Here is a 24,180-nt window from a genome sequence, read left to right as displayed (position 1 = left end):
GGTAGTAAAATAAAAGTATATCCAAAGAGAGAAGGTCTAGGCCATGTCTCTGCAATGATCTAGAGAGCAATTGAATTGAAGATGGGAAATTTTAACTTTCTGTTCAGATGAAACCAACATTGCCTTCTTTGAAGACTCCATCTTAGATGACCATCTTCTCATCATTGCTAAAAGGTTGAAATTCCTCTTCCCAAGCTGCAGTATGAGTGCAGACAGCAGTTTCTCCAGCATTCTAGGTACTCTGTGCAACCTCAGGCAGTGGAGAATAGGATAACATGATAGTCAGCCCGTATACCATTTGATTAAAAATGTAAGAGATAGTGCTTTGATTTCTACAAGGATCGTCTTCTAGTCATTGCAGTGTGACAGAATTCATTACTTACCGTAATAGATTTAGATACCTTTATTTTTTTAAATAAACAGAGCCTGTAGTATTACGTACATTGGCAGTGGATTCTCCGCTTCCTATTCCTGACACCTTTCTTATTCCCATCCCACTTAATTCCATTCCAGTGGCTGCCCGTCCATTGAGTAGGAATGAAACTTAAAGGGTGCCTGATGTTTTCTGAACTTCTTTCTTTATTTAATTTGAATGTTGGTTCAGGACCATATTTCAGCAAAGCATGACAGCAGTTGTTTAAGTCTCACTGACTTTAGAGATGAGCACAGTGTTTTGAAAAACCAAGTCCTCTGAAGCTATGGGCACACAATATAATATCTCTTGTTTTATCTGACTAGTGCTGAGCTATTTTTTGTTTTGTTTTGTTTTGTTTTGTGTTTTGCTCTTAAAAGTGAAAATTTGGATAATCGGTGGACAGAAGACAAGGTATAAATCTGTTGGAAAAATAATTTGTCTCTTGTAGTCCTTTCTAAATATACCTCTCTGATCAAAGCATAGAGTGGCTACCCAAAACAGATACTAGATGAATATACTGAAGCCTTCACATTTTTGACTGTGCCTTTTTAAAGGCATGCCATCATGAATGTAGCATCATGTGATGCTGTTTGAACTGAACAAATATTTTTGCCTTCAACTTCTTTCTCTTGCATTCATGCCACTCCTCAGAGATGATTGTATATACAGCTTAAGAAAAAAAAGAAAATAAAAAAGCATCTTCAATTAAAATGCTGGGGAGTCTTGAATGCTGCTTTAGAAATGTAGTTGCAGTGCTGTGTCTTAGAAGTATTTTTTATATATGTGTAGCAACTTCTGGACATAAATAAACATAAATTGTTCCAGGGTTTTGTAGTACATTTATAAACATAAAGGTCCTTGTAAGACCTAGCAGTTGAAATGGTATCCTTCTAAAATGACAGCTAATAAAAGCCGTTTGTGATTTAGATGCAAAACAGTTTATATTATCACAATGTCTTTCAGGTGACTCCCAATGTCCTGGGAAGAGAGGCAGGACAGAAACTGGAAGAATGTGACTAAACCCTGGGGAATCTTTCCCGTCCGTTAGCTGAACATTCAGATTTCATTGCATTGCTCTTCATAGAATCACATAATTAAATTACTTTATCTTGCAGGGGACTTTAGACATCATCCAGCCCCAACCCCTGCCATGGGTTGGATACCTCATCAGCTCAGGCTGCCCAGGGCCCATCCAACCTGGCCTTGTGCACCTCCAGGGATGGGGCACCCACAGCTTCTCTGGGCAGCAGTGCCAGTGCCTCACTGCCCTCTGAGTAAAGAATTTCCTCCTAACATCAAGCCTAAATCTCCCCTCTTTTATTTTGAAGCCATTCTCCCTTGTCCAACCGCTACCAGACTGTGTGAACAGTCGGTCCCCTTCCTGCTTGTAACCTCACTTCAAGTACTGGAAGGCTTCAAATGAGGCTTCCTCAGAGCCTTCTCCAAGCTAAACGATCCCAACTCCCTCAACTTTTCTTCATGTGAGAGGTGCTGCAGCCCTCTGACCACCTCTGTGGCTCTCTGCACCCACTCCATCAGCTCTGTATCCCTCCTGAGCTGGGGGCCCAGTCCTGGATGCAGTACTACAGATGGGACCTCACTAGGGCAGAGCAGATGGGGACAATTCCTTCCCTCTCCCTGCTTCCATCTCTCTGCTGACACAGCCCAGGATACTGTTGGCTTTTCAGGCTGCAAACACACTCAATGGCTTTCTAAAACAAACTCAGAGAGAGAGGGCTGTGCTGAGGCATGGGGCCATGCATGGCCTGAGAAATGGCCTAGGAGGGGAAGCTGGAGTTCCAGCAGCACTAACAAATGCACCAATTTGAAAAGTGATGTAGGTCTCACGGAGACAGAATTAATTACTCAAATCTCTTTCTTCAAAATGCTACCTTTCTGACACACATTGTGCAATTACAATATGATCCTGACCTAAAAAGAAGTGACAGATCCAAGTCCTGGTTCAGGCACCGGGCGTGTGCATTATCAGCAGTGTGAAGATGAGTGTGTGCCCACCTGGTGGAATTGGGGAACCTGCTTCTAAGGGATGTGTCAATATGGCCTGGAAAGTCCAACGTGGTGACAGAAGCCAGTGTGCATTGGGGAAAGTAAGATTTTACTTTGTCAGGCACAGTGCAGGGGACTGCACTTGTTGGTTTTTAAAATATGGAGTCTGGGAATTTTGTGATAGGTACTTTAGAGTGTTCTTGATCAGAATACAGAGGGATACAGTGAACAAATCCATCTGATATTCACAGAATCAGAGTAGTTCAGCTGGGAAGGGACCTCTGGGTCCACCTGGTCTAATGTTCTGCTCAAGCAGGGACAGCCAAAACAGGGTGTCCAAAGCCATGTATGTTTTGCTGGAATTGTACTCTCAGTGCTGGATTTAGTCTTAAACTACCCACAGTAATCTGCAGTAGCTATTCTGTTGTATGGATTTTCTTTTTTTGCAGCTACTTAACTGGGGTTTATGCTTCAGAGACCTCTTTTTAGAGCTATAGTGAATGTCAGACCTTGCAGTAGAGATGGGTTTGTAACAGACCAAAGGCCAAACTGTTATTTCTAATGCTGGTTTTATTCTTTGCCCCGCATAGTGATGCTCCTTGTGTCTGGAGCACAGATAAAAATAAGATATTGATGATTTTCAGACTCCAAAACCCTTCTGCTTGTCTAGAATGCAATTATGTAAGTGGCAGTAAGTGATGTCTGAATGAGATTAATATGGACTGCCTTGCTCCTCATTGCTCCAGGTAGGAATGAGAAGATCTAGGGAATGACTATTGAAAGTATTAAGCAATTAGAGTGGGTAGACTGACTAGACTTTTTTTCTTTAACTTCATGAAAATCTGAAGCAACGAGCAGTTTCATTATATAAAGCATCAGGAGTAATGATTACATATACTCTTCTTATTTCTTTTAAGAATAGCTCCACAAAAATCTAATGCATGTTCTCAATCTGATCCTAAGCAGCTGGAGAATATTTAGTAATACAGATTTACAGCCTAAACATTTAGATCCAGCTAAAATAGTAAAATTGAAAAGCAGAGTTTGTGCAGTTTGAAAGCAATGTAATCTACCAAATAACATCAGTGTTCAGAAAGCTGCTTTAAGGACCGTGGCTTTAAGTTTTGGGGCAGAATCTGTTCTCAGACTTACACCTCTACAAACTGACAGTGATTTCATTAGCACCATTATACTTAATCTGCGTAATTCAAATAAGAATTGAGGCCCCAGAGGTTGAGAAGCACAATGTCAAACTGCAATAACGATGAAGTCAATCACTGTATAATTTCCCTTAGGTTTCATGGATAGTGAAGTCTCCAGATACCTGAGGAAACTTTGAAGTACTGGGAGAACATACATTCAAGGGTTTGTGTTCGGGAACTGAGGTTTTAGAGAGGGAGACATGGGTTTGCTTGTTAGTTCATTTTTTATTTTTCTGGAGAAGTTGAAAAGATTAAATTGATTACATTGTTTGTAATTGATGTGTGGCAGCCCATTTGCTACCAAATAAAACACCTCCGAAGAAAAAGGATTGCTCCTTTGTTGCAAGCATGATATTAAAATCTATTGAACTTAAACAAATCCATTGAATTTCATGGCAGAGGAATAACTCGTTTGAGAAGTTACCGAAGCTGACAGTAACCGTGTGCTGGGAAATGAAGCAACAAAACCAAATTCTGATTTCATTTATACTGATGTAATTAAGGAAGATTGTAAGCCCTTTGGTCTTTGAGGTGGTTCATGTGCTTGAGTAGGGCCAATGGGGGCTGCAGTAATAAAACCAATATATCTGAGAAAATTGCTGACACTGGTATAAAGCTGCTGTGTGGTATAAGTAAAGCTGATCAACACGTAAAGTATCTAGTATACATTTTTCTCAGGAGGTTGTTCACATGCACTTGTAATACACATACTAGTGTGGGAATGGGAAGGGTGATTATCTTCCACATTAAAGTCTTTTTATCTCTCTCTGGAATATAAAGCAGCTGTAGGAAAGAATTTACTCCTGCGTTCAGGGTTCTATGTATGTAACACAAGGGACAGACATGTATGAGTGGGAACAAGGCCCACATATACCAAATTTCAGTGCTGACGAGGGTTTTCTGCTCTGCAACATTCATAGGAAAACTGAAATCATGGTTTGAAAATACTACTAAGCTCATCTGCTCCAATTGTGAACCCATCCCCACCGTGTACTCTAACCAATGTCCCTCAGTGCTACATGTACCTTCTTTTTGAACTCCTCCAGGGACAGTGACTCCACCACCACCCTGGCCAGACTGTTTCATTTGAGCACAGGTCTTCGCTTATGCGACCCCACATTGCTCTGGTGCCCTTCCTAGGAGTGAGCTCATTCAAGGCAACACAACCTATAACCCAGTAACCTCACTTTTACTGCAGATGGAGCAGGGAAGGTGGCCTGCCTTTCTTCTGCAAGCTATTCAGCCCTGCAGACAGGGATCTGGGGTGCTGTGCTGCCAGCTGCTCCTGCCGCAGGTGCAGCCAAGGATGCTGTGGGGGAAGGACTCCAACTGAGGACAGAAAGTGAGCATCAAACGAGATATCTTCTGTGTGTGCCATGTCAGGCAGCTGGTGTCACTGGGTCCCCTTGGCTTTTATGTCTCTTGGAGCCCTATAAAAAATCTAATCTGTTGTGTTAAATAAATACACAAATAATAAGCCTATGTCTGCAGTGTTTTTATCCTGTACAGCTCTCCAAAAGCCACTTCATCCTTGACTTCTCTAGCATGGCTAAAGCAGTCATTTCACTTTTTCTTCGAAGAAAAAAAAATAACTATTTAAGAGTCATTATTTAATTAATTTATTTTTCAAAATAAACCGTCTTAATTACAGCATGGTGACTGCATGGCACATGCACACAGTATTTTAGAAGCACCTAGTTTTTTTGGAAATAGCCACTAACTATGGCTGCCCAGCTTTGACCTGATTTTTCAGACCTTCTGTGTGACTGTTGCTTTCATTGATCTTTAACAGGAGTGGATGGTCAGAGCATCTGCAAATCTGTGAGGCAGGCAGATGAATGTTGATGAACCAGAGGGAGAGTGGGAAAAGAAAATGCTTTGTTTGACATTGCTAATTGTTTTGTTTTGGCAATTAAGTATTTTTTGAAGCAAGTGATTGATTTGGTGAGTGATGAAAAGGGATTAAGTGTGACCCACTGAATCTCATTTCTAGCCTTAGCTGCTTATTACAAAATTAGTTTTTGTTTCAGAATAAAACACACAGACAGACTTGGTGGTATGGAAAGTAATAATTAGCTGAATATGCAGAGAAATCCCTTTCTGTAAGATGTCATCTTCTTATATGACGGTCTTCTAAATATATTAATTCTAAATGTACAGATACATCTGAGAGATTTTATTTGGTGATGTTTTTAAAGAGAGTTGATAAGAAAGGTAGATTGTTACGAAAAACAACTGAAAAAAAATTCTTACTCCTTCATTTTCCCCAAAACAATCCTGAACAGCATCTTCTGGCAATTTTGAAATAAAGGTGTTGGTTTGGCCAAGGGGAGTATCATCTTCTGTCAATAATTTTGTGATATTGTTACCATGAAATAAAAACTTCAGTGCCTTGGAGTTAAGTTAATAATACCATATTGTTTGCTTCCTGCTTGTCCCAGCTGAAGAGCACTAAGAAATTAGGTGATAAGACAGAGACTCAAGCAGGAAAGTCTTGATGTTGCTGTGATCATCACATGCACAGCATGAACATAAGAAGACTTTGTGCAATATTCTGCCACCTTCTTCCCAGGCCTTTTCTGCAGTGAGGTAGTCTGATACACCTATGAAAAATTGAAGCTTAATCTTCTATGCAAAACAAAATTCAACAAAAAATCCTTCTGACTTTATACAGTTTTTATGTTAAAGTAATGATGGCATATCCCAAATAGCTAAATAGTTTAAGGAAAAAAAAAAAAAAAAAAAGAAGGAAGGAAGGAAGGAAGAAAGAAAACAAACAAATTACTTATGAACCAAAAATGTCATAACTGGTCTTTAGGAACATTTCACAAATGGATTTCACAGAGGGCATGGCAGATGTATCTCCATATGTAAGGACCAGGTGGGTTCCCAGCCACCAGCTCCAGCCCCATTGTTCAGCAGATTATCTTTCTTTGTAGCTGCAGCTTTCAATGCAGGGAGCAGGCAGCAGAAGAGCACATACAGGAGAAAGCAATGAAGAAAGAACAGAGAGGAAGGGAACAGGGCTCTTAACAGTACGGCTTGATTTGATGTTTTGCTTGAATCTCCAGAAGTGTAAATATTTAACTGCAGTTTGGGTGCTTTTTTTATTCCCCTTCAGGTAGAGTATCTGTTTACACAGTATTGAATTTCCTCCTTCCTTTCTTCTGTACCTTCACTCCACGAGTGAAAATCTGCAGCTTTCTGGCACAAGCTTAAAGCCAATAGCAGCAAGTGGAAGCTCCAGTTGCTCTTCAAATGGCATAAATCGTTTTCCTTTCACTACTGGCTCCTGTGGGAAGGGACATTTGAGCTTTGACCTTTTTTTTTTTTCTTCACCCTAGTTGAGTTGAAGTGGGTTTGGGCTGTTTAGTTAACAAAACCATCAGACTTTTAGACCATCAGGGCTTCAAATTTTTACTCAGGTGAGACGTTCTGTATGAAGCGGAGGGCAATTTTGAAGCCAGTGCTGGACATTATATGTTTCATCTACTCCATTCATCTGAACCGACAAACAGAGGGCACAACAGTCAATTCAAGAGTCTTGTCCCTGGAAAAAAAACAATATGATTGTGTTCCTACTGTAGGAATCACATTCACAATTTACTGTTTCAGCCAGGCACGGCTGCCTCCAACATATGCGGCTAAACATGCATGTGACAAGATTGCTGAAGTACAGGAGAGTTTATCTTCTTACTGGAATTTATTGGAAAATATAAAGAATGACTACGATAGGTTTCTATCTATGTTGTTTGTTTGGAAGGTGGCAACAAACAGCTAAACATATGTTCTCTCAGATGTGCATAAGCAAGGGCATTTGTTTACGAAATTTGACTGATGCTGTATGATGGTTGCTTCTAAATGCCATATAAGCAAAAAACAAAACAAAACGAAAAGAAAAGCTTAGAAATCCATAAACAAGAACACATGTTGACATTTGGCAGGTTCATACCCCATTTCTGGGATCTGGAACAACAAAATAGTCACAAAGGAGAATTAACACTGTAGTGTCAGTGGTATTAAAAATCTCCTTCTCAATGACTTTGCTGGAGTAAAGTAGGTAGATAAAAGATTTAAGATTAGCTTAATTTAAGCATATTGAAATCTGATGATGGAGTGAAGCGGCTTTTCCTAATGAGTTCCTTGTTTCTTAGATGGAAAAGCTGACTTGCAATTTTTTCTTAATGAAAATGAAGTAGCAAGGAATTGGTTTTTGTAGACCTGTTTCAGAAGTGCTAGTGCAAAAAGTACATCTGTAATGAAAAAACAGATGTTTTTGTCATGTAGAAGAAAGTTGCAGAACACCTAAAGACAGACAATAGCTGATTTTCAAATTGCTAACTATTTGAGATGTTTAATTATGAAATTATTTGCCACTTAAATACCTTAATAGAATTATCAGGTTTACAAAACGAGCACGGGAGAGTGGGGAAGATGTCATGCTGTCATCTGTGCTTGTTACTTTTAAAAGATTTATTCTTGTGGATATTGATTACTGAGTAAAGAAAGATCTTTTCTAGAAAGCCTGCAAACACCTGGCAATTAGCTGTTCACTTTCATGACATCTCCAGAACAGAAAGTACCATCAAGATTCATTATTTTTCTGTCATATGCTGGTCATATTGCTTGACATGTAAAACAACAAATGATTAAAGATAGTGATATTCCTTTAAATTACATAAGATAAGCAAAATCCACTCATTTGGATAGCAAGGGAGCTGAGATATGATGAAGAGAAATGAAAACAAATGGAAATTATTTAGGAATTGAATTCCTGACACCCAAAACAATTTTTTTGAGCTTAAGTGTAGATGTCACTAACTAGATGTTAGGAGGATTTGTTAAGCTGCACTTGACTGTGCTGATGTAGGGTCAACTATCAATGAAACACTGTTCTCCATCTATGGAGACAGCAATCTTTGAAAACCATATTTAATGTCCCTTGGTTTTTCATACTGTATTGATCCTTTGGGTGGTGATGTCATTCTCACTTCAGTTCACCCATCTCAGTCCTTGAGAATGATTTCAGACCATCAGACGAACTGAATCCAACTTCTCTAACATTGACGTACTTGATACTGTATAATCTTACATAAGGGCTGCCTAGAAAATAGTCTATAGCTTGACAGAAATATGGACAGTGTGGGTTCCCATTAGATGGAATACCTAAAGAATTTGTTATATTTAGAATTTTGTTCGCTTATGCTTAATAGAACTCCACTTTAAGTTAGGGAAAATTGGTTTCATTTTCTCTTCCTACCATTAATAGCTATTAGAGTTGAAAATAAGGCTTTAAACATATCATTAAAGTACACTTAAGTAACTTGCAATTGACAATTAACTCAGCATGGTAATACATTATCATAACATTTTCCTTTGATAGATTTGTCTCTTAAAATATACAACAAAAGACAAAAGATGCTTTTGTATGATCCATATTGAAGTTATTTCAGTTTTAAATGTCCATATCTTGTGTATTTTATCAGTAAAATGTATTCCACCATATCAGTTCAAAAACCAAGTATACAGTGTTTGATGGGGGCAAGATGTGATAGATTGTGTTGAGGGGTGCCTGGGTTTTCTTGGTTTGCTTCTGAATTTGGATTCAGTTTAAGCAATGCGTGCCGTTCAGCTTTTATTAAAATCCTCTTCATCAGAAGGCGTGATAAGTTCTGGGAAACAACCTCAGATTACCAACATTTCAGCATAACATGCCATGTGTGTCTTTCAGGACAACAGTAGAATACAGTTCTGCACTTAACCTGAAAGCACAGTGTGTCCTGTCTTTTAAGACATGGCACAGTGCCCAGTGACTGCCACCTCCCAGAGCTGGGTCTGAACGTTACTATGACAATAGCAGCACCGATGTCATTCCCCATTCTTCGCACAGCCAATGGGCACTGACCTTATCCTGTCAAAGCATGTAAAAAGCAATGTGGGCAACACCGGCTCTGTGAAAATTGGACACATTTCTCTCGGACTTTTCATCACATTATCATATATGGAGTTGTGGAAGTGTAGCTGAAAGAGCTGCTGTAGTGTAAGTTTTTGCAAAGAAGCTAGAAATGCAACAAAGGCAGCCACAGTCTGAGCGATTGTTTTCCTAATGCTTTAAAAGCAATGCCATCGGTGCCAGGCATGCAAAATCCCGTCAGTTCTATCCCGCAGATCTTTTCCTCACCTGTTCTCACAGGTTCATAGGGTCATTAGGTTGGAAAGGACCTACAAGATCATCTAGTCCAACCATCCTCCTATCACTATCCCTACCCACTGAACTACAAAATCAAATCCCTTAGCACCTCATCTAAACGCTTCTTGAACAGCGCTAGGGATGGTGCCTCAACCACCCCCCTAGGCAGGCCATTCCAGTGCCTGACCACTCTTTCAGAGAAAAAATGTTTCCTCAGGTCTAATCTAAATCTTCCCTGGCGCAACTTGTGGCCATTCCCTCTCGTACAGTCATTATTTATCAGGGAGAAGAGGCCCACCCCCTCCTCACCACAACCCCCCTTCAGGAAGTGGTAGAGTGCAATAAGGTCTCCTCTGAGCCTCCTCTTCTCCAGACTAAACAATCCCAGCTCGCTCAGCCGCTCCTCATAAGACTTGTGCTCCAGACCCCTCACCAGTTTTGTTGCCCTTCTCTGAACACGCTCCAGGGCCTCAATGTCCTTCTTGTAGTGAGGGGCCCAAAACTGAACACAGTACTCGAGGTGCGGCCGTACCAGAGCTGAGTACAGGGGGATGATCACCTCCCTGCTCCTGCTGGCTACACTATTTCTAATACAGAATTGTATTAGAAATTGTAAATCCACTCTCAAACATATTAGTTTGAAAATGGTACATCTTAGGGCTCTGTAGCCCAGCACTCTCAGCAGTTTGTTTTATTTTGAACGCTTTCTGCCATGCTTAAATCTGCAGAACTTAAAGAAATCAAACTGTTGGCATGCATTCTTCTGAAGTCAATAGCAGTGTAGCATTCAAGCGCAGTATTTCCTAGCTCCCCCTCTTCTCTTTCCTCTTCAATCACTTCTTGAAAATTCCTTTATAATAACCTTATCCAAACCATAAATATGAAAGTCAAATAAGCCCAAAGGAGATTTATCATCCTCTGACTCGGCACTCCTTTTATGATTAATAATGACATTGATTCCTTTAGAAATGAAACAAAAATTAATTTAAAGATTCTGATTGGTTTTAGTATTAGGTAAACTTAACATATTGAATGAGCATAAAACAATTATCAGTCTTATTAACAAAATTAGCTACAGCAAATTTAGCAGAAGGAAACTGTTGCTATTTAGCTTCCTAATTATGTCAGTATTCTTTGTGACCAAATGATATAATGAAAATAATTTGATCTACTGGTGCTGCATAGAGAATTTCCTAGGAGCAGCTGAATATCGTAATCTATTTTGAATGTATGTTTTCCTTCTCTTCTTCTGTTTCAGAAAGTAGAGGTCAAGGGCTTCAAAGAACTTCTCAGTGAAGTGAAGTTGAACTGTGCTGAGAAGAATATGGAATAGATTCTTTACTATTGTAAAATGTTAGATAACCCTTTCTTTGAGGCCAGAATCCCTTGACTTCTCCAACAGATTTGTGGTGTATGAACTGCAGGCTCTGGAAAAGCAAGGGTTGTCTTTTATTTATTCTGTCTGGAATAGAGGCCAAGAACCAGTCTTTCAATGCTTGCTGTTGCTTACAATTTCCTTGCATTGCATTTCAGTACCTCAGCTTAAAATAGGCAACTTTTTCTGTCCTGAGAGTTAATACAGCAGAGAGCAGCTCGGTGCCCTACAGCCACAGGAATTTCAGCCCAGAGGACAAATCTTGAAGGCTAATAGGCAGAATTTTGGTTTGGGGTGCTTTCATCTACTCTATGTGAGTATCATGTGCTCATGGGTGAGCAGTGCAGTGGAGTAGAAGCAATGAGAGTGGATGAAGCAATTGAAAGAAATCGTTGGTTGTCTTAAAAACTTGTCTTTGCTGGTATTGCTGTACTTCCATCCCAACAAACATTTAAATGGTGGGGTCTCAGACTATTTGCTTCCAACCAGACCTGCCCCACTCCCTGGATGCATCCTGACTTTGTCAGGATACAAATCTTGTGTTAAATATTCACACTTCTTTGTCCCATTTCCCATCTGATTCCCCTGGATCGTTATCAGTGAGCAACTTGGTAGTTTTAACACATTTCCTAGCACAATGCCTGTAAGTGCTGTTTGGGGAAAATGGTATCATCTCCAGGTATGCTCTTTCCCTGTCTCCCTTTTGGTCAAGCCTTATGAACTGGAAATAAGAAGCTAAAGATATTTTGGTACAGTAAGAAATCTAGAGAGCTAGAGTGATCTGCATATTGTAACACCATCTTAGACCGTGACAGTGAACTTCAACATGATCAGCTCTAATATTAAAGTACACTGAATAAGTGAATGGGAATAGAAACTCCCTGAGTGCATCCCCTGGCTGCTTGATTAACTCCTAAGATGCTCTGAACTACACAGCTTGCTTTCTTGTCCACACTACAGCTTTCCATCTTTACTGTTTGTGTCTTCTGGGAAGCATTTTTACTTTTGTTTCATTATTTAAAGCAAACCTAATATTAATGATAGGGCTGCTGTGCATTAAAGCACTGTGCTACCAATCCACATCAGTGCATACATTTTCTGCATAATTTATGTCCAATGGAGCGTATGCTGGCAAGAATGTGGGGATTTAACCATGTTTACTGCTGCTTACAATAATTAGATCTTTTCATCCTGGAACTAATGAACAAGTATAGCAAGGTGGGCTTCTAACTTAACTTAAATTTCTATTCTTCTCTCTAACTAGTCAAACGTAAAGAGCTTGAAATATGTCCTGTAGACTTAGCATCATCAGAAAACCTAAATGCTTTAGAATGAGATATGTGAGTACCATCAGATAGACCAATGGCAAGAACCAGCACTCAGAAATCATGTCTGCATCACAGGGTTTGCCCAGTCATGCCTGTATCTTTTGGATGTGTAAAACTTTCTGTGGTATTTCTTGACACAGTTGTATATGAGCTGTGTTAGGCCCCAGAAGAAGTTCCAAACATCAGGCTATCACAAATAGTTGACATTTTCAACACTTCTAAGCATGACTGGAATAGAAAAGGCTTTAAATGAGAAATCGAATCCACACATACTTTTTTAAATGTGTTAGGCACATTTCAAATCACTACACACATTTCTATGTGCTGTTCCTTCAGTCACATTCTGGCACCTGGATAAAAGTGTCTTCCAAGATAGATGGCTCAAATGGCTCAAGAAATAAATAGATGGTGTGCGTGCTTTTAGTGTGAAGATAATCCAAAAGCTTGGGTAGACACCTAGTTCCAAATGCAGTATAGAAAGATGATTATTGGGGAAAAAAAAAAAGTAAGAAAAGCTCATACATACAGAATTCCTAAAATCTAGTGTTTTAGGTGGAAAACAAAGACACTTTTTTCTTAATGATAGGTTATGACAGAATCATAAGAAACAAATTCACACTCATGGAGACTTTGAACTAGAGTTTGCAGAGGGCAGCACTTAAATCCTCAATTTCTTGAATAGAAAAACTGTTGAAACATTCAGTCCTTTGTTTTGTAAAACATTTTTGAGTAGTCACTTTTTTTTGTGTGTTTCCCTCTCACCTTCATGCTGTCATCTAATGTTTGACATCTCAGATAAAGTGGACAGCTTTTATATCCAGAATGGCTCCATCCATCTTTAGATTGCACCAAAAGATTTAAGTAGCAGAATCTGACCCTTCATATACTTCATCGTATAAAGTTTATATTCCAAGGAATATAACCACTAATAATAACCACTGTGAGAGGTGATGCTTTTTATCTAATCAAGTTCTGTATTTGGGGTTGGGAGAAGGATCATCAAGCAAGGAAAAATCTGTTATCTTCACGGGTTGGGAAGAGCCAAGCTGGGTCAGATGAACCCTGTATTGAGTCAGTCAAAACCCTGTTTTGAGAGAAGATGTGGACAAGACTTTAAATTATTTTTCTCCTAGTGATTGGAGGAAAGCGTTTCCCATTCAATTGAAGCATTAAGTTTGAGTGCTCCTTGGATTTACTAAATATCATGTGTTTCCGTCCTGAATTTGACAATATTTACTCCTATTTAGTAGCAGGTCATTGAATCATAGAATCATTAAATTTGGGAAAGACTTCTAAGAGGGAGACAGTGTTAAAAGTACACTGAAGTCTAGACAGACTATGTTCACAGCCTTTCCTTCATCCACTAGGTGGGTCACCTAGTCATGTAAGGACACTGGTCAGGCAGGACCTGCTTTTCATGAACCCATGCTGGCTGGGCCTGATTTCCTGGTTGTTCTGCACATGCTGTTTGATCACACTCAAAATGATCTCCATAACCTTCTCCAGTACTGAGTTCAGGCTGACAGGCCTGTAGTTTCCTGGATCCTCCTTCTGAACCTTCTTGCAGATGGGCATCACATTGGCAAGTCTCCAGTTGTCTGGAACCTCTCCAGCTGATCAGGACTGGAAGGTGGAAAGTGGCTTGGACAGCACTTCCCCCAGCACCCTCAGTACCCTCGGGTGGATCTCCTCCTGCCCCATGAGCTTGTGACAGTCTACACGGGGTTGCAGGTCACTAACTGTTTCCTCCTGAGTTGTGGGGGGTTTATTCTGCTTCCTAACTGTCTTCCAGCTCAGGGTAGATGAGTAACTCTAGGATAAGTGTTCTGACTACTAAAGACAGAAGATTTCCTTCACCTTATTTCATTTTAGATATCCTCCTCCATGTGTGGGAGGTGGACACTTGCTAAAGTGCCCTTTCACGTGGGTGGGCTTCGGATGCGATTTCTGAAAGATGGATGTTCACTTGTATATGCTATAGATTTCAGAAAAGCCATCCAAAATCAAACAATCTGTAGCATATATCAGTGAACATCCATCTTTCAGTTGCATCAAGACATATAGTCTGTAAAAGAAGCCATGACTTGATTTTGCATCACTGATGCAAAGTGAAAAACAAGAGTTCCTGCATATGTTACTCCTGCACTTCATTTCCATTTTGTAGTCATATCTACAAGTGAAATGCATTCAAATGCCAAAAATATGTAGCACTTCTGAAGCTGATTGTTATTAATATTGTTCTGTTTGGGGTTTTTTTAGCTGTAAGCCTTTTTGAAGTGCCTAGTGAACAGCCAGAATAGCAGCTTTGGAGGGGAGAGACAACTTTGAAATATACAGAGCACAAGCTTTAATCTCGAGTTGTGAGTGGCATCAAACAAAAGTGCAAAAAACTCCCTTTGTTCTTGAGCACAAAGGGTGTGTTTGTTGTTTGTTCAGGGTAAGCGAAAGGCCCCCATGAAGTCCCAGTGAAGATGTTTAATGAATCTGGCAGCCTCCAAGCTCTCTCTCCTACAGAGTAATCCTAACGACAGACCCATCACACGTAATTTAATAGCATGACATGACAGTCTCTGCTCAGGAGAGACTTTGGAAGGGGAATACTTGTATTACTCAGTGGCACAAGACCTTTAGGGTCAGTGTTGTAGAGCAAAGCTCATGTTGGTGGTGGTCACGCTTTTGTCTCAGAATTGAAGAGATTTGTGTACTCAGGTATCTGTTATTAAGCTTTCTAATGATAGACTTTCAACTCATGTTTAAAGCTGAGTGAATTGTGCTGCCATAATTATGTAGTGTGGGTGGCCTGGATTTTGGCATTCAGCTAGTAGTAGAAGCTGAAGTAAAGAATATCTAAGAAAAGAGGTATGCTACCAAAACCAGGCCAAACAGGGACATGGGTATAACAGAAGGAAGGGAGAAACAGCAATAATTAATAGTGGAATGATAATGAAAAAGACTATTAAAAAAATCTTCGGAATCAGGTCATCTTAGGATTACCGTATCTATATATGTCATCTTTTTATCAGTTCATCCTACTTGATCAGTTGGATGACTAGGTAGGAGACTTCAACATTCTTGTCCTTTCTATGGTCTGATGTTTATAACCTTTTGTACTGTGGGTATTTGGCTGTTTGCTGCCAAATCTCATCTTTTGTTTCTGGAGTAAGGACATTTTGTGTGGCTGGTAGCATGTGGAGTGGGTAGTTTGTGTGTTTCTGGTCTGAGCATTTACTGGCCATGATTGGGACAGAACAGGCACAAACCCTCTAGACCTGAATGCTCAGGCAGGAGTACAAACTGAATGCATTGCTCTTCTCTCAGTAAAATCTGTTTTCAGCTCTGTATCCGCTGCATGCATAATTCTGAGCAATTCACTTTTCTGTGTCTCAAATTCTTTTATGAAATGGGCATAATCTTCTTCGCCTACTTTGGGACAAAGTATGGAGGGGAACACAACTTCACTAGAGCCTGTGAAGAAGAAACTCCTGTGCTCCTGAACAGCACCTTGTTTATTCTTGTTGTCCTGTTTCCTTACGACATAAATCAAGTTTTATCCCCGCTGCTGCACACAAATACAAAATGCATTTGCATTGTAAACATCAGCCACTCCAGGGACAGCTGAGGAGCAGAGCGTTACCTGCTGTTGCATTTGATCCCCATGCCAATTGCCAAGCAGAGCCCCGGCAAACCATCACACATCAGGTCTGATGACCGGGATTCAATTTCAGTGCCAAAACGACACTGATACCCTGGAACAGAATACACTGCCCCTTTCTAAGAGCTTCTCTGCCTGATATCACTGTTTGAAATAATTCCGTGTTCTCTTGAATTGCAAGAATATTGTAAGATCTATCTAAAATAGTGATCCCTGTTTCCCTCCCTACTTCCCCCACTCCTTATCAAGTCAGACGTCCAAAATCAAGTGCCTGTGTACTCTGCTGACAAGCACAAGGGGATTAGGGAGTGACGGGTTTAACAAAACTGGCTCAAGGTTTTGTAAAATGCATCTTGGAGCTTGAGCTCTGAACGAGCCATAAAATTCCTCCCACGAGGTCGAAGTGAGGCTTCTGCAAGACAGGATCAGAACTTAATAATGTTTTTTTTTTAGTTTATTTTAGGTTATTTTTTTTCCTTGCTTTCTAAAAAGTACTACAAAAAAAAAAACCATCTGATTTTTGAAGATGCTGCAAGACTAACAATGACTTAATATGACTGTTGTGTAAAAATCATGGATGTGTTTTACCACCAGCAAAAAGATCTGATTTCTGGGCTGCGTGCAAACCATTTGGGGCAATTAGCATGTAATTTAATTTGCATTAATCAGCACAAGGTCAGCAAGAAATTAACTTTGGGTGTACATTTTACATATAACTGCATATGAGGAGAAGGGAGGAACTGCTTTTACAGGGTGCTAATTTAGAGTTAAGTGCACTCAGCAAATTTTGCAGGATCTGGCCTAGCAGAAGACATAAATGATGTGGATTTGAGAACACTGAAATTACAAAATGATGTGGAGATTTACTAAGTATTTAAAGTTGCAATATGTAAATGCTTTAACAGATTTCTTGGCACTTGTAAAGATCAGAGCACAGGTTCTTCTGAAGGTTTTGCTAGCACTGAAGGTCTGTGTGCAGCTGAATGTGAATGGGATCTCATAAGACTGTGAGCAGCGACCATGCATTCTGCCAAACAATCCAAGATGAGTGTCCCAAAAGCACAGACCCGTGTTAGAAAGAAGTGTGCATAGTACAGTGCAGCCCTTTTCCAAATAGAACATCATTGCCAAGCTTTCCCTTGTTGCCCAAATATTCTTGAGGAAGCAGGATTTGTGGACAAGATAGACTTGGAGACCTCTCATCCAGTTATGGATGGACATGCTAAATTTGACAGTAGTCACCTGTACTTCTTGTGTAGTCAGAAGGAATTCTTTGGTTGGATGAACTGGAAAAGATAGGGGAGAAATCTAGCTTTTTCTGTAGGCTGTAAATGGAGCCAAGGGTGAGTACACTCTTGGGCTTCTCCATTAAGTACCCAAAGTTACCCATACAACAGGCCGGAGTACATCTGAAGAAACCAGCAATGTGAAGAGTTTGGTCACACAAAGTGTTGTCACCTTGGGATTCAGAATTAGGAATTGTCACCTTGGGATTCAGAATTAGGAATTGTCACCTTGGGATTCAGCTCATGTTTGTGAGCTGGGATCATACCTTTATCATTTAAACTCAGTTTAGTGTGTACCTTCCTTCCTCTGTATATAAACATCTTTTTCCACTGAAACATTCAAGCTGGCAAATGCAGTCTACCTTGCACAGGAAAGAGATGTTTGCAAATGGATATATGCTACCTCTTACGTTGTCTCCATTAATGTAGCAATTTTGGGTTTTAGCAATGCTTTTTCCTAGTTGGGTAGTTCACTACTGAAAATATGTATTTCATTTTAAATTTACACATCATACTAATAAAAGTAACTTCAGACTTGATAACCTTTCTTTTCAGAACCTTACACTCTGATGTTTTAAAGGAATCATTTAGACTAGAACATCAGTTTGTCCAGGTTTTACATCAGAGAGTTTCAAATGCCTCCATCTTCAGTCTGATTATTTCTTCCTCCTCACAAATTAACATTCTAATTCTGAACCACAGAATCTACGGAATTGTGAATCCAGAGACTAAAATCACTAAAAATCACTAACCGATTTTTGAACATCTTGCACAAAAACGTCAGGTGTTGGATGACGTGACAGGTCAAAAAATGTATTCTATAGTAAACCTAACTGAAGATTTTTACTCCAACTTTTTATTTTTAAGCAATGCTAATAAACTTTTAAAGAAAAAACATGAAAAGGAGAAAAGCGTCTTATACAAAATAGAAGGTAGACAGTTTAAAGAAATGGCATGATTTTTTTTTAATCATACAACAAAGTTAATTTTGGAGAGTAAAAGCTTCTGAAACAAGTGTTTATACTAAAAGTTTACAAAATAATGGAAAAGATATTGTAACTATTAGTTTCATTTTTATGGAAACTACATGGAAATCAATCTATTTTCTTCCCTTCTGAGAGTATATAAAAAGAACCATGAAATTTGTAAATAGCTGATTCCTCAAAGTCTAACTTGGTAGTAGTGTTAGATCAAGAATTCTCAACCAGTATTTGCAATGTAAGATCACTTTTGTGACATACAGGACAATGCTACATTAGCTACCTTTTCTGCCAACTTGATGAATGATGAGGTGACCCAATAAGCCAAGATTTCATGTCAGACAGTGTAGGAGTAATGTCGATTTCTCACATTGCATTCATTGCTAAAGGTTCTCTTGGTAGATGCGTCCACACATCTAGACACCAGATCCAAGAAATTAAACCTCTGTTTCATTTTCACTTGTACATCAGTTTCTGTTGAACACTGCTTTCTCTCTTATACCTTGTTTTTAAATATCCATGGTCATTCTCGGTGCTGGATATATTTCATGGGTGTGTGAAGTGCTCCCTTCGCACTGAGCACCATAAGGTCATTTTAAAATAGGCACAATAGAATGTTAAATGTGATTTCATTTCTAGGTGTATTTTAAGAGGATGAATAGCCATTAAATTCTCATCTGTAACTATTAGCATAGTTCTCAGTCTGTCATGCATGTGCACATACACAGTTTAAACATCTGTATATACTATGAAAGTTCACTTTCTTTAGCTTTTGCTCATAAGAACACAGGTTCTTTGATTTTCCACATGGCGCATCTAAAGGTGATGATCTTGGCATTACTACAAGTCTGAAATAAAGATATTCCTGTTAAGACAAAGCAGGTTCTACTTATACCTCAAGTAAATGTTAAATTAAAGAGGAAAATAAATGATTCTATAAGCATGTGTGTTCATTCTCTCAGCCTTCTTTTCTCTCTCTTTCAGATCTGCTGCTCTGTTGCGTTCTCTGTTTCTCTTTGCTCTTTTGATCAGCTTTCTCCTCCTTCCCTTTAGTTGCTGGCCAGATGTTCTTATGATATGTAGAGCTTTCCAAATAAATTATTTGCTTTGTAGAGTAGCCATGTCTGTAATCACAACCTGGCCGGTTGGAAGTTGTTTGAAGTGATGTATTGTCTTAAAAAAACACACTGATGTGCATTTACGTGTTAGACTCTGTGCTAGACACAAGCTGCAATTTTTGTCCCTTCATTGTCAAGGGTGGCGGGAGCACCAGAGCGCATCGTTTAAGTAAATAGAGGATTTTATTCCTTCCGTGGCCCTGTCTTCCAGATGCTGAGATGCTCTGAGTCAGCGGTGTTGAATGCTAGGGGAGGCAGCATACACCTTTTCAAACACAGAGAGAGGCAGTTGATAGCAGTCTTGTTTCTGCTTTAAACAGGAAACTTTTTATTTCCGTGCTGCCCAAATATTAATCTTCAGCATTTATACAACATTTTGAACTTCTGTGTTTTCTGTCTGTGATATTTTATTTTCATGATGCTCTCTGAATGCTGACAGGTGGAAGAAGTAAGGCTAGAGAAGACCTCTTGCATCATCCAGTCTGACCTGCATTTTGTAGGTCTGTAAGTAATTGCTTCTCCCATGACTCAGATAGGAAAGCTAGGCGTATCATCTAAAAGATCTGCCAAAGCAGACAAAGGAAGATACTGGCAAATGTTAGACTGTTTTTATTGCACGCCTAAAACATCAACAACAATAATAATAAACAACTATGATCTGCTGCATCTTTACTGCAGGAGCTCGAAAATAATTTTCCTTTTCCTGTGCACAGAGATGAGACCTCCAGATACTGTGGGCATGATTAACGCATGTAACGCGTACAGTACGGATCTGTCCCAAAGACAGCACGATGTGCAAGCATGCAGCTTCCCCTAAAATTGACCAATATGTTTAATCATGACATTGTATTAGGATATATAGTGGTGAGAAATGGTGCTTCGTTATCTTTTGTTATTAAATCCTGTAGCAGCAAAGAAACTTACCCATCTGTGTGTGCATGCAGGGTGCAGCTAAGAAGTGTGGGAGAGCCCACCTCGCTGTTGATCTCCTAAGTGTAAATTTTTCTTGGACCAAATTTTATCTCCTGTATGGAGCTATCTAAGATAAACGATACAAACAACAAAAAAATAAATAACAAATAAAGAAATAATCAGAAGAGGAAACTGAGGCAAACACATGATAACTTGTTCTAGGTAAAAACAAGCAAAAACCTCAAGAAGAGCAAAGAGGAAGCTTGTCAAGACATGGCCAATGGAATTGGAGCCTATTTCTTGCTATTCACATTGGCTGGTGAAGTTTTCAGGGAACTCGGTTTCTAGCAGCAGTATGTCTCATTTTCAGCAATTTCTAATAAAGTATGAGCTGTGGGTGCTGAGTTGCTCATTTTGTTGTGAGATTTTAGGAGGAAGTGCCTAAAGGAACTGACTGCACTTTGGAATGATCCCTCACCATTTCTGAAACTGAGGTAGATTTCCTTTTTGCTCTAGTACATAGGCTTCAAACCCAGAACCCTCTTAGCTCCAGGTTGAGCGCTGCAGACACCACATCTGCATGTGCCAGACGTGCTCAGGGTATTAGGATGGTTATAGCATGGGGCCTTGGGTCCTGCCTGGTGATGCTGAAGCAGAAACATGGAATTTCTCACCTGTGCTTTGAGGATGTAGGTGGATTTCATCTTGCCCAATGTATGTCTCAAAAAGTTATGCATCTAATCCCCTGGGAGTCAGTGGAGACATGGTAATGCTCTTTAGCCCAACTAAACTTTCTGCATCAAAAGTAGAGAAACCCTGTATGACTAGCCTAGACTAATTGCTCAGCATCAAAGGTGGGATTTAACTATCAAAACCGGTAAAATGCTACCAGATTAGAAAAGTAGGTTTTCACACCTATACAGAACAATGGTACTTTGAGCTTAAATAACCACACAGTACATCAGATAACTGGAACATAGGCTCCTCTCATGGGGAGAAGACATAAATACTTGTGTGACTCTCAATAATACACTTTTAAATAGCTGTTAATGTTCTGTGTATTTATTGTCACAGTGCTTTATGCAGTTCATTGGGTTTTTCCATTGTAAAGATGGAGATGTGAGTAAGAGGTTAATTGACTTGCACAAGATCTGATACAGGGACATGTGGTAAAATGGGAAAATGAATCAAGGCTTTCTATTACTCTAATGATTGCGTTCATAATTTTCAGGCTGTTGTCCTAGACACTTGTCCACCATTTTTCTGCCATGAAATGTACTTTGTTGCTTGACTAGAACTACTGCTTGCTTAGACTAGCAAAAAACTATTGTGTTTTGGACATGTGAACATTTTACAGAATGGACAAAGAATAGTCTAAATTAGAAGCAGAGAGCAGAAGACAGATTTTTAATTGATATAAATCACTCATATGGCTACAGGTTGCTACAGAAGTTTTAATCATTTTTCCCTCTGTAAATGATTGGTATCCCTATGGTCTTTCAAGGTTTTGCAACCGCACACAATTACTTGAGCAAACTCACAGACCCTATGTGGAAGGCTTGGGTTTACCTGAAACACAGGGCAACTAAACTATTAAATTTCTAATGCCCACCGCTGTATGTAATTCGTGTCTAACATTCTGCAAAATATACATATCAGTTACGAATCTACAATCAATTTTATTGTTAAATGTTGTATTTAAACTCCACAGCTGGACTTACATCTTGAAAGAAGCCAGAAAGCCCCGTGCATCTGGTTTAATCTTCCCTTAAGCCATATTATTTTAAAGGCACTCCTGCTTAGTATATCTTACAATTGAAAAATAATACTCATATTCCCTCTCATCCTCAGCAGCTGTGATCCCTCTGCAGATGTTGCTCTGTCAGACATTTCATTATGTGTGATAGAAAACGTAGGTTCTTTTTGTCTGCCTGTGTTGCCGCTTTGTGGGTTTTATTTTCTTTTCCTTTATTTATTCCTTTGGCCGTAGATGAGTCCTTCCTTAATACTTCACTTTATTTCCTATTGCTGCTGCTTTGCCTTCTTTCTAAGTACAGAAACGATGGAGAACTTGCAACTGTGCAGAGCCGCCCAACAGAAGCCCATTGATTCCCCACCAAAGGGCTCTGTGGAAGCCATTCTACTTCAGCCTGAAAAGAAATCTTTGTCTCTGCAGCCGGTAGTGTCTTAAGATGCTGATACTTGCCATATTTTTGGAAAACTATAGCAGTTTATCAGACTGTTTGACACTTCCCATTCAGCTGTATATTCTTGAGCATTCTCTAGTGTTTGCTTCCTCCTCTACATCGGGAGCAGCCCAGGCGTCATGGTGAGTTACTCTGGACAAAAGTCATTTGAAGGTAAATGGTGAAGGAGAAATCTGGAGTGCTGGTGGCCATACTTGAAAATGGTAGTAATGGATTTAGCATTTGGGGCAGGAGGTATGGAATCTGTAATGCTAGTTTAGTATTTTCCTGGCTGTCTTCCATCACTGTTCGGTTATTTTTAGCATGGAGCACAAGCAATGTCTCAGTTGACCTTGGAGTGTGACATTTTAACATGGCATTGGTTTGAATTGCTAATCATTAATATGATAATTCCTATTTTTTTTTATTACAAGAGGAACTAGAATCCTGGCCATATTTTGCAGATGAAAAGGGAAGCAAACCGAAACCTGCCTTCTCCTGACTTGCTTCATGATATTCATATTTCCTAAACTACTGTCTTCATCTCTTTGTACATCATTAAAAGTAATTATGCCTAGCTTCGTTTTTGTCACTTGTCTTTTGGTCATTTGACAAATATTATACCAAAATGACAGAAATTAATCCCAAGGTCTCACAGCGCTAAATGAGACACATAGAACAAAAGGATGGTTTCTGCTGCAAAAAAAAATTTACGACCTTAATAGACGTTTATAGCTGTTATCTGGAAGGCAAGAAGTTGCTACCAGTATATTTACACCAGTGATTACTCCCTCTTTGCCTCCATTCCCAGAGTAAAGTTTACCAGAAAGATCAAGCCTCCAAATGCTAAGTTCTGTTCAGATAGAAGCAGTATCACCACATCAGGATATCACAGGAAGACATTTTAAGACACTAATGTATAATAAAGGAAAGAGCAACCACAGATATAGCTGAAAGTCTGTGAAAGTTTGGATTCAAGTTTTCAAGTCCAAATCTCCTTCCAGCTTAGCATCTTTAACTCCTAATGGTCTTTTTGAGTAGCTTTAATTTTTGGAGACTGTGTTCATTGAGTATTACATTTGCCAACATGAACAGGACCTCAGAGAAAATGAGAAATGTTGTTAAGATGCGTTTTACTGCCTCAGTGGTGTAGAAAAGCCTTTGGCTGAAAAAAGCATCAAGGTCTTGTTGACATTTTCTGTCTATTAAATAAGCACCAACTCAAGTATCTGATGTAGATTCAAAACAAACAGAAACACAGACACTTTAAAGAAAGAAGGAAAAACAAAACAAAAGAAAACAAACAAAAAAATACCCCTTCTTGTATGGTTTAAAGATTCACCAAGCAGCGCCAGAAGCTGAAACCAAGATGTGAATATAAACCTCTCTTTGACTACCCTGGCAACTGAGAAGTCCACAACCAATTTCTAAATCACATGGCAGATCTCCCAGTTAGGCCCCAAAAGGCTGTTTCCTTGAAATCAGTGTCACGCTATAGCTCCTTTCATACATCGGAAGTGAGTAAATCA

General features: G+C 39.4%; 1 protein-coding gene across 1 annotated transcript in view; it reads left to right on the top strand.

Moving 5' to 3' along the window:
• Window positions 1-24,180, top strand: part of CELF2 (CUGBP Elav-like family member 2) — a 375,872-nt gene that overhangs the window by 94,790 nt on the left and 256,902 nt on the right. The window lies entirely within an intron of this gene.

Source organism: Cyrtonyx montezumae, unplaced genomic scaffold (assembly GCF_038088225.1).
Source record: "Cyrtonyx montezumae isolate F1298 unplaced genomic scaffold, pur_monq_1.0 scaffold_3, whole genome shotgun sequence".
Taxonomy (NCBI): Eukaryota; Metazoa; Chordata; class Aves; order Galliformes; family Odontophoridae; genus Cyrtonyx; species Cyrtonyx montezumae.
This window is presented reverse-complemented; position numbering and strand designations above follow the sequence as displayed.